Source organism: Neophocaena asiaeorientalis, unplaced genomic scaffold, assembly GCF_003031525.2.
Source record: "Neophocaena asiaeorientalis asiaeorientalis breed wild unplaced genomic scaffold, Neophocaena_asiaeorientalis_V1.1 scaffold193, whole genome shotgun sequence".
NCBI classification, from domain to species: domain Eukaryota; kingdom Metazoa; phylum Chordata; class Mammalia; order Artiodactyla; family Phocoenidae; genus Neophocaena; species Neophocaena asiaeorientalis.
In genome coordinates this window covers 126,036-135,371 of record NW_020171757.1, presented here as the reverse complement: position 1 = coordinate 135,371, position 9,336 = coordinate 126,036, and positions in this window count along the sequence as shown.

The following is a 9,336-nucleotide window of genomic DNA, read 5'->3' as shown; positions in this document are numbered from 1 at the left end:
GTCACTTACACTTCTCCCAGTTAAAAATCCCTCACTCTATCCAATTTTCATCAAACAGATGGTCTATTTTTTCTCCCTCTTCTCACCCAAACGTCACAGAAGGATGCTCAATACTTTCCATTTCTTCACTTTCCTCTCACACCTCACGTTCTGATTCCACAACTTCCATGTGATCAAAACTGCTTTTACCAAGATCATTGGTGACCTCCATGTTGCTAAATCCAATGGACAATCTTCAGACTTCTGACTTAACAGCTCACTACCTTTGACAATATTGTGCTCTCTGTCTCTTCCTTGAAACTCTCTCTCTCTGTGGTTTACATACACCGTGCCTTTCTGGCCACTCTAAGGCCCTCTTCTTTTAATCAACTCTTAAATGTTAGAGTTCCTGAGACACTGACCCTAAGCCTGCTTCTCTTCTTCATTCTTACTCTCTACCTGAATGATCTCACCTCTTGCCATGGCCTCATTATTGTCAGTGTGTCAGTGGCTTCAGACTGGTTCTCTCTCACGAACTCTAGATGCATTTATTATCTCTGGGGCATGTTAGGCTAATTGTATCTAAACTTGAACTCATCATTTTTGCTTCCAAAACCTGCTTCACCTTCAGGGTTTGTATCTTAGTAGATAGCCTTCCATAATGTTGTCCAATGCTAAAAGCAGAAACCTGAGAGTCAAAAGTTGGTGACCACCTCATCCTCTATCAAGTCCTATCATAGGAGTAAGAGAATGAGATAACCATACCATACGAGGTTATGAACTGAGAGCAGTGCTTCAGAGTCCACGATTTTAGAAGTGGAAAATTTTCAGGCAATGTTATGTTCCAAAAGGTGCCTAGGAGTGTAGAAGCCTTAAGTGGATGGGGAAGTGAAGATCATAGATTGAGAAGGTTAAGGCAGCTATGACATTAACTTGTTGGAAGTTTCTACATCATTCTAGAAAAAGCTTAAATATCTGCATACATTTAATTAAAAACAAGCATTAGTTTTGCTTAATTAACGTTCCCTCAGGGCAAATTGTTTTGCCAGCAGTTAGTGGACACGTGGTTCTAAATGATTTCCAGCAACATGCAAACGAATTCTGAGACAAATAGAGACATTCTATACAGTTAAACATTAAACTGCATACTTCTCTTTTCCCAGTTAGGAGAAAATGATTTTTTTCTTTTTCTCCTAACCTTGCCCATTGAAGATAGAACTAATTTCAAAGCTCTGGTATCTTAGCAACCATAGCCGATTCAAACACTTAGCATGGATAGTACATGTGCTTTTCTGGAAAGATTTGAAGTTACTACCTAAACTTCCCAGAGAATGCTTTTAAAATGTATTTAAACAGGATAGAGCAAGGTATTTTAACAGAGATAAGAGTACTTTCATCTCAGTAGTCATACCTTGTACATAATCTTCATGACAAATCTACTCCAAGTTTCTTGACTTCCCACTCTTACCTGGCTACAGTGGTAGAACACGTTGGCTTGCTCTAATTCAGGGATTTGCATTCAAATTTGGTCTTCTGTGCCACTCACAATAAAATGTTAGTAAATTGTTATTCATTACAACACTGTGTTTTTCTAGCCACTATACTGGCTGGTGTACAAGTACATTCTGACTAAAGACTCACTCCCTTGTTTGGGATTCAACTTCTACACTTCTTAACTCGAGAGCCACAAACTTTGTTGAAAAATCTCCTGTCACAGTCAAGGTTATTAATTATGGTAGTAGAGGAAGCTGTCAAAAAATAGCACAGTGAGCTGTTTGTGGGAAATTTAGTCATGGCCGCGTGTTTTGTTTTGTTCTCTTCCCAGGGCAGAAATACACATTCATGTAATTGCTTTCCACGTACATCAGTAAGAGGAAGGTCAGAAGTTCTCAAGTTTGATTTTTGTATTTACCCCATAGGTTCCAACGCTTAGTCAGGGGCTTTCAAATTGATGGAATTTGATTTATTTTCCTCCAAATAATGAATGTCATAGGCGCTTGGTCAGTAGTTTAAGGAAATTAAGAAAAAAACAGTCTTACAGGCAATGCAGAAAGAGCACAAAGAACCGGAGAGAGAGGTCAAGCAGTTTTCAAATAAGCTTGAGGATAGAGCTCAACCCTGAGGAGGAAATTCATTAGAGAATAAAGTTCCTCCCAGATGTAAGAGGTTTCTGGGACCATTTACAGTCTTCTGGCTCTATTCAGACACCAGTTTTTCTGTTCCTTTCATCCCTAACTGGAGCATCTTCCAATCATCCTCTGTTGATAACTCTAACTAAATAAAATCAGTGAAATTCCCTTAGTCTCCCTTGGTTCTCTTCTGCCTCACCTGGTTTAAATCATGAGCTCTCTCTAGCACAAGCCCAAGTACCCTAGGCGTCCATTAAATATTTATGGCATAAATAAACTCATCTTTCTGAAATACCAGTGAAATAAGTTTCTTTAACGTTTTATCTTGTGATACAACATACAACATGTGCATAAGACATAAATATTTAGTTTAACAAATTATTGAAAAACACCCACGTGTCCTCCCTGCGGGTCAAAACATAGAATGGCATCTGCCCCCTAGAAGGCCTCCACCTGTTTCTTCCTGATCACAATCCCAAACTACCTCCTGTTGGAGACTGTTATCCTGACTTCCACTGTATTGTTTTGCTTCCTTTGGAGTTGTGCGTAATTATTATATAGTTATATTATCATTATTGTATTGTATAATAATAATTTAATTTGGCCAGTATTTGAAATATATATTAATAGGATCATACAGTATGTAGCCTGGCTTCCTTAGCTCAGTCTTCTGTGCTTAAGATTTATCCATGCTGTCATATGGAGGTGTAGTTCATTCATTTTCTTGCTGTAGAGTATGGTGTGGACCTACCTCCATTTGCTTACCGGTTCTACTGTTGAGTTGTTCTTATTTGGAGCATCTACTAACAGTGCTGTTGGGAACACGCTAGGGCATGTTTCCTGGTGCACATAAGCGTGCATTTCTGTGGGATATAGAGAGCCAGATATAGAATCGCTAGGTCATAGTCTGTACACATTTTCAACTTTACTGCCAGACACTACTTAAATGTGATTTTACGCTGTTTAGTCCCATCAACAGTGCATGAGAGTTCTCATTGCTCCACATCCTTGTTAATATCTACCAAACCCATATATGTAAAAAGAATCTTGCCATTCCGATACACGCGTATTATCAGATGCCACTCTGATGTGTATGTGGTGACATCTTGCTGTAGTTTGAACTTGCATTTACCTAGTAGCCAATGAGGTTGAACACCTTTCCATATGATATTGGAATGTCCCTCTTCAGGTGGTTTTCCTGTTTTCCCCTTGCATTGTCTGTCTTTTTCTTATTCATTTGTAAGAGGTCTTTATATATCGATAGGAGGTTGATCTTAATCTTCTAATTTGCCCTCACCAGGCACTGGACGTGCTAATGTTTACATTTTATCTGCATGTACTTTATGGTATTAATTTCCTTGATGGTTCATAGTGGGCTATCTGTAAAGTTGAAAAAGATTGAGATAATTAAGCTAAAATCTATTTAATTTTCAACATACCTTCCATATTAATTCTTACACAGTTCTATTGTCAATATTTTCCTTTCATTTTCATTATTTATAATGAAATGGTTTACTTAGCAACCATTTTATCACTTGGAAGTGTCTATCAATCAGTCCGACTAATCTTTCCCAAGTACAGGACAAATTAAAGTATATTTCTCAATGGAACCATGTTTACTAATACGAGTAATAATAAACTGAAAGTGATAGTATTCTAAAGTGATCAGCACATAGTATGAGCTCAATTGCACTAGTTATTAGATTCTATTTAAGAATAGCGTTAATATTACCTTCCTAAATCCTGATTCCTTAAAAGTAGATAACCTGTATCTCGTGAAAGTTTTAGGAAACCGAACTTTGATTAACCAGAATACTTCATTTCATCTAAAATAACCACTCTCATTCAAAATCTAGAAGAGAAAAATAGTTACTCTTTTATATCTGACTTACAATATTTCATTTTAATACACCTTCAACGATCCTGTATCTTTGCAAACATTCTTTCTATTTTTCCTCCTCCTGAGCTCTACCAAAAGAGGAAGCGTTTATCTGAGAACAGTATCAGTTCTCTAGAGGGCTTGGTTTAGTATGGAACCCTGCCTCCTGTAGTTACATAACAAATTGCAAAAGGATATTTGCATAAATGAAAACATAACTCAAATTCCAATACATTACAAATTTCTCATCATTTTGCAACTCATTGGGCCTAAAAATTGTAAGACTAAATGAGAAATTTTAGTATTAGCTGTAGAAGGCAATTTCTGGCAAGTCTCCCTGAAGAAAAAGAATTCTAACAGAGAAAAATATTTCTTCTGATACTTTCTGAAGAATTTCTGTTTGCTTTAGAACCCACTTGGGACAGAGGGACACCAGTGGCTCCAGTGATCAATGTCTCCTTGGCATCATTGGAAACTGTGCTGGAAGAAGCTTACGGACTCTAGAACCTCCCTCTTTAGCAGTTACAGCCTAAGTGGCCCTCTTGGGTATTTTACAAAACGTAAATGCTCAGTGCTTTGATAGACACCCTCAGTCTTAGAGCAGTGCAGGATCCTTTCATCATAAATGGTCTTTGAAAATCAAAGGTTCCCCATCCTCAATGTGAAGACCCACGAGGCTAACATCTGAAGTGCTTTTGTAACTTCTTCTAACTTACTACTTTAGCTCTAGGGCACCAGAATTGTGATTTCTCTTCCTTTTCAGAGAACACATTTTACAATGGATTTAAATATTATGCTCTCATACAAATTCAGCATGACAGAAAATGTATAGAGACTCTTTGAAGGCTTCGAATTTGATGGGATCCTTTCATGAACCTGATGGAACTGGATGTTAGCAGCATAACCTATATTTCTGCTTGGAGCTGGAGTCTGTATACTGTGATTATATTGGGCCAGACTCTAATAGGATACAGACCCTCTACTAAGAAATGACTGAACTGTGAGAAGCTATCTCTGCTGAATTTGCATTACTATTCTAGGTGTAAATATGATTTTTTAATAATGAAAAAAAATGTAATGACCTAAATACGTTCTGCCCATAGCATTCATGAATTACCAAGTGAACATGGAAATGGAATACTGAGATTATTGATTTAAGCAGGGGTGCTTTGTAAAAAAACAAAAAATTAGATATTTCATGGTAAACAACTCACCTACACCACTGACCGCTACTGGCATATATCAAGGTCCCTTTTACTAAAAAGCACAGAAAGCCTGCCTATAAAACATGCCTGGGGGCTTCCCTGGTGGCGCAGTGGTTGAGAGTCTGCCTGCCGATGCAGGGGACACGGGTTTGTGCCCCGGTCCGGGAATAAAAAAAAAAGGGACTTCCCTGGTGGTGCAGTGGTTAAGAACCTGCTTGCCAATGCAGGGAACACGGGTTCGATCCCTTGTCCGGGAAGATCCCACATGCCGCAGAACAACTAAGCCCCTATTCCACAACTACCGAGCTCTGTGCTCTAGAGCCCACGAGCCACGACTACTGAGCCTGCTTGCTGCAACTACTGAAGCCCACGTGCCTAGAGCCCGCGCTCCACAACAAGAGAAGCCACCGCAATGAGAAGCCCGCACACCGCAACGAAGAGTAGCCCCCGCTCACCACAGCTAGAGGAAGCCCACACGCAGCAACGAAGACCCAACGCAACCGAAAATAAATAAATGCATAAATTTATTTTAAAAAACCTCTAACCATTATTATTCATATTTCTACATATAGATAAGTTAGGAAGCTGCCATCTTTGCTTGTCAATAACGGTCAACTATCAGGGACTTCCCTGGTGGTCCAGTGGTTAGGACTCCGCACTTTCACTGCCGAAGACCTGGGTTCAATCCCTAGTCGGGGAACTAAAATCCCACAAGCCACGTGGTGCAGCCAAAAAAAACAAAAACAAAAACGGTCAACTATCAGCACTTTCATACAGTTCAACCTAACACACACCATGAGAGCCCCTCTGATCTTGGGGTCTGGTGGTTTACCCTTTAAGGCTTTGATTCAGTGAGCTAGAAGCCGGCACCTGCTTTCCTGACCCTTAGCTACATTTAGAATTCTTGGAGCCTAAAAATATTTATCACCTTGTACTATTTCTTGTGAGCAAGGCTCTTCGTGTCAAATTCCCCTTGTGAGGACCTGGGCTTTTGCTGCCCTCATCAAGGGGTGGGCAGACTATAGCCATGGGCCAAATGGGCTGCCACATGCTTTTGTAAAGAAAGTTCTTTTGGAGCACAGCTACGCTCATTCATTCATGTATTGTCTGTGGCTGCTTCTGCACAGTAACTGCAGAGTTGTGTAGTTGCAAACACTGTGTGGTTCACAAAGTAGAAAATATTTACTCTCTGCCCCTTTACAGAGGAGGTTTGCTGCCCCCTGGTCGAGACTAAAGATCTGTAAAAAAAATAGAGTCCACACCTTCTAGGGACAAGATGTTCTAGTGTAGTACAGGGGAAAGAAAACTTTTCTTTACAGTTATTTTTCTCATTATTAATAAAAGGGAACAATTAGATCTTCTACTATGTCCCCATATGGGCTCATGCATCTGGAGAAAGTACTGGCATCTCATAGTAGAGAGGAGTGGCCAGTGGCCTCTTGGCCTTCATTTTCTGGCTGTCGGTGTATCGTGAAATAGTGGACTTCACAAATGCCCATGCAGTGTGTGTCCAGATAGTATTATCGAGTGGTGACTAACTTGAACCCCCCAAATGGACAAATGACTTTTAAAAAGCCCAATAAACAACAATAATAACACTGATGATGCCGGCCCCAGGGTGGGGGTGAGGCGTGTGTCAGTCATGTTAGGAGTGAAAACCAACCAAATCTAACTTCAGAAGGTCCGCTAAGGGAAATTCAAAGTGATCGAGAAGTTTACTTGAAATAAAGTTTCTCATGCACTGCAATTAAGAATAAAATTCACCTGAAACTAACACAACATTGCAAATCAAGTCTACTCCGATAAACATTTTTAAAAAAAGAAAACAATTCACGTTAAGTATCTGTTGTGTTTCAGACTTTTAAGATCTCTTTTATTTCATCTTATCACATTAAGTTTGCAAATTTGCTTTCTTTTACAATCTAGGTACTGTGTCAACTATAATATATGCATATAATTAAAAAGTATACAACCAAGCATGCAACAGTAGGTAGGTACTCAAATTTCCCTTTATTTCCCCTTAGAGCAGTGTACAATACGTCAAAACTAGGCACCAGGGGCTTCCCTGGTGGCGCAGCGGTTGAGAGACCGCCTGCCGACGCGGGGGACGCGGGTTCGTGCCCCGGTCCGGGAAGATCCCACATGCCGCGGAGCGGCTGGGCCCGTGAGCCATGGCCGCTGAGCCTGCGCGTCCGGAGCCTGTGCTCCGCAACGGGAGAGGCCACAGCAGTGAGAGGCCCGCGTACCGCAAACAAAACAAAACAAAACTAGGCACCGTAAGTCCAGGCTTCGGTGTGCTGGAGCTCCTTTGTAATGCCTGTATTCAATGGTGTTTCTGTGGGTGCCCCCTCCTCCCTTCCTGTGTTGACTTGTACCTACAGTCTCCTTGTTCATCTAAGCTAGTGAAGTATCCAAGGCCTTGCTGGATGACTATTGGGTAACCTTTTTACTTTGAATAAATTTCCTCCAGACTCTGTCTTAAATATCTCTGCGGGAGTGGGGGGAAGCTGTAGCGACTAGAGAGCAATGTGTTAGAGTAGAAAAGTCATGCAAGTCCTAGGGATATAGTGTCAATGTAAAGCAGACTTTCCTAACTAGCCCAGTACCCACGTGTGCTAACACATTTATTCCCCCAGCCTCCAAGGTGGAGGGCAGAGTCTAGGACAGCCAGAGACCACAGGTTGGTGGCCTCTGGCCAGAAGTGGCCTCTTCCCCTGGTTATTCCCGTTTCCCTTATAAATATCATTTTTCTCCTTGTGCCATGATGTGGGAAAAGGTTAGGAAGCAATTAAAAACCATAGGCAAACCCCTAACCTCGTTGAGTTTCCATCCTATTACAAGACCATACATATATAAAACAATAGTTTGTATACTTATTATTTATGATTACTTCATTACCTTTGTGATAAGTGCTAAGAAGAAGTACTAGATGCTAAGAAATCATATTACGGAGGTCTCACCTACCTGGGAATCAGGAAAGAGGTTTTTCGGTGGAAAATAAACTGAGAGCCACATAATGAGCAGAAAGTTTTCTATGTTGGGGGTGGAGGATTGGAGGAAGGAATGAGAACGTGAAATACCCTGGTAAGAATTTTGAATTTTATACTAAGGAGCAAGTGGAAGAAATTGAAATGCTTAAATATGAGCAGATTTGTGTTTTAAAAGGTTATTATTAGTAAACTGATCGAAGGGGGCAAATTGCTTTTAAGGAAGACAGCATTGTTGTAGCAAGCCAGGGCTAGGCTGGGGCCATGGGGATGGAGCAAAGTACAGAGTGTCAGATGTTTAACTGTCTGGATTTGGGTTGTAGACATGAAGAAGGACGTATCAGGAGTGATTCCTGGGCCTCTGACTTTTCTAAACTGTGGGTAGGTGATGGGGCCATTCCCAGAGAGGGGCATCCCTAGGGTGGGAGAAAGGGTGCATGTCCAGTTTGCAGCATGTTAAGGTGGAGACGCTTCTGCAACAACTGGATGAAGATGGCAAGTTAAGAGTTAGGCATACACGTCTTTAACCTGTGGCTGAAAGGGGTACGATGGGTAAATGAAGCCAGAGAGTGAATGACACGGGTAGAAAATAGGAAGAAGAAAGGGGAGAAACAAAGGGGAAGGACTAGGCTTCAAGGTCAAATAGAAGAGACAAGGGGATTCCGAGGGCGCATCCTGAACCTTAGGAAGACAACCAGAAAAACTGGTGTCATGCCAGCACCATGAAGAGGTTGCTTTTGGAAAGGGAGCAGTCACCTGTGTTTAATGATGCCAAGAGCTCAGGAAGGATGGAAGCAGAAGAGTTTTTCTGGGGTTTAGTGGCTTGGAAATCCTGATGACACGAGAGGGAGTTGTTTGGTGAAAGCCTTGTTGGGAAGTGAATAAATGCTGAAAGTTCAGACACAAAGTGTAGTTTAAAGGGAGAGGGAAAGGCGAGCGCTTTCTGGGCGTGGGAGGTGGGGTCGAAATGGACTCGAAGGAGGTTTTCTTTCTTTTTATCCAGATGAGAGAGACTTGATCATGATCAAAACCTAATAGAAAGGTTCTTCGCTCAAAAGTCAGCTGCCTTCTAATTTTAATACTGTCTTATTCACGTGGGGAACACTGGTTCTCCCTAAATGCCAGATTAATGTCACCTGGTCCTTAATTACGAATGC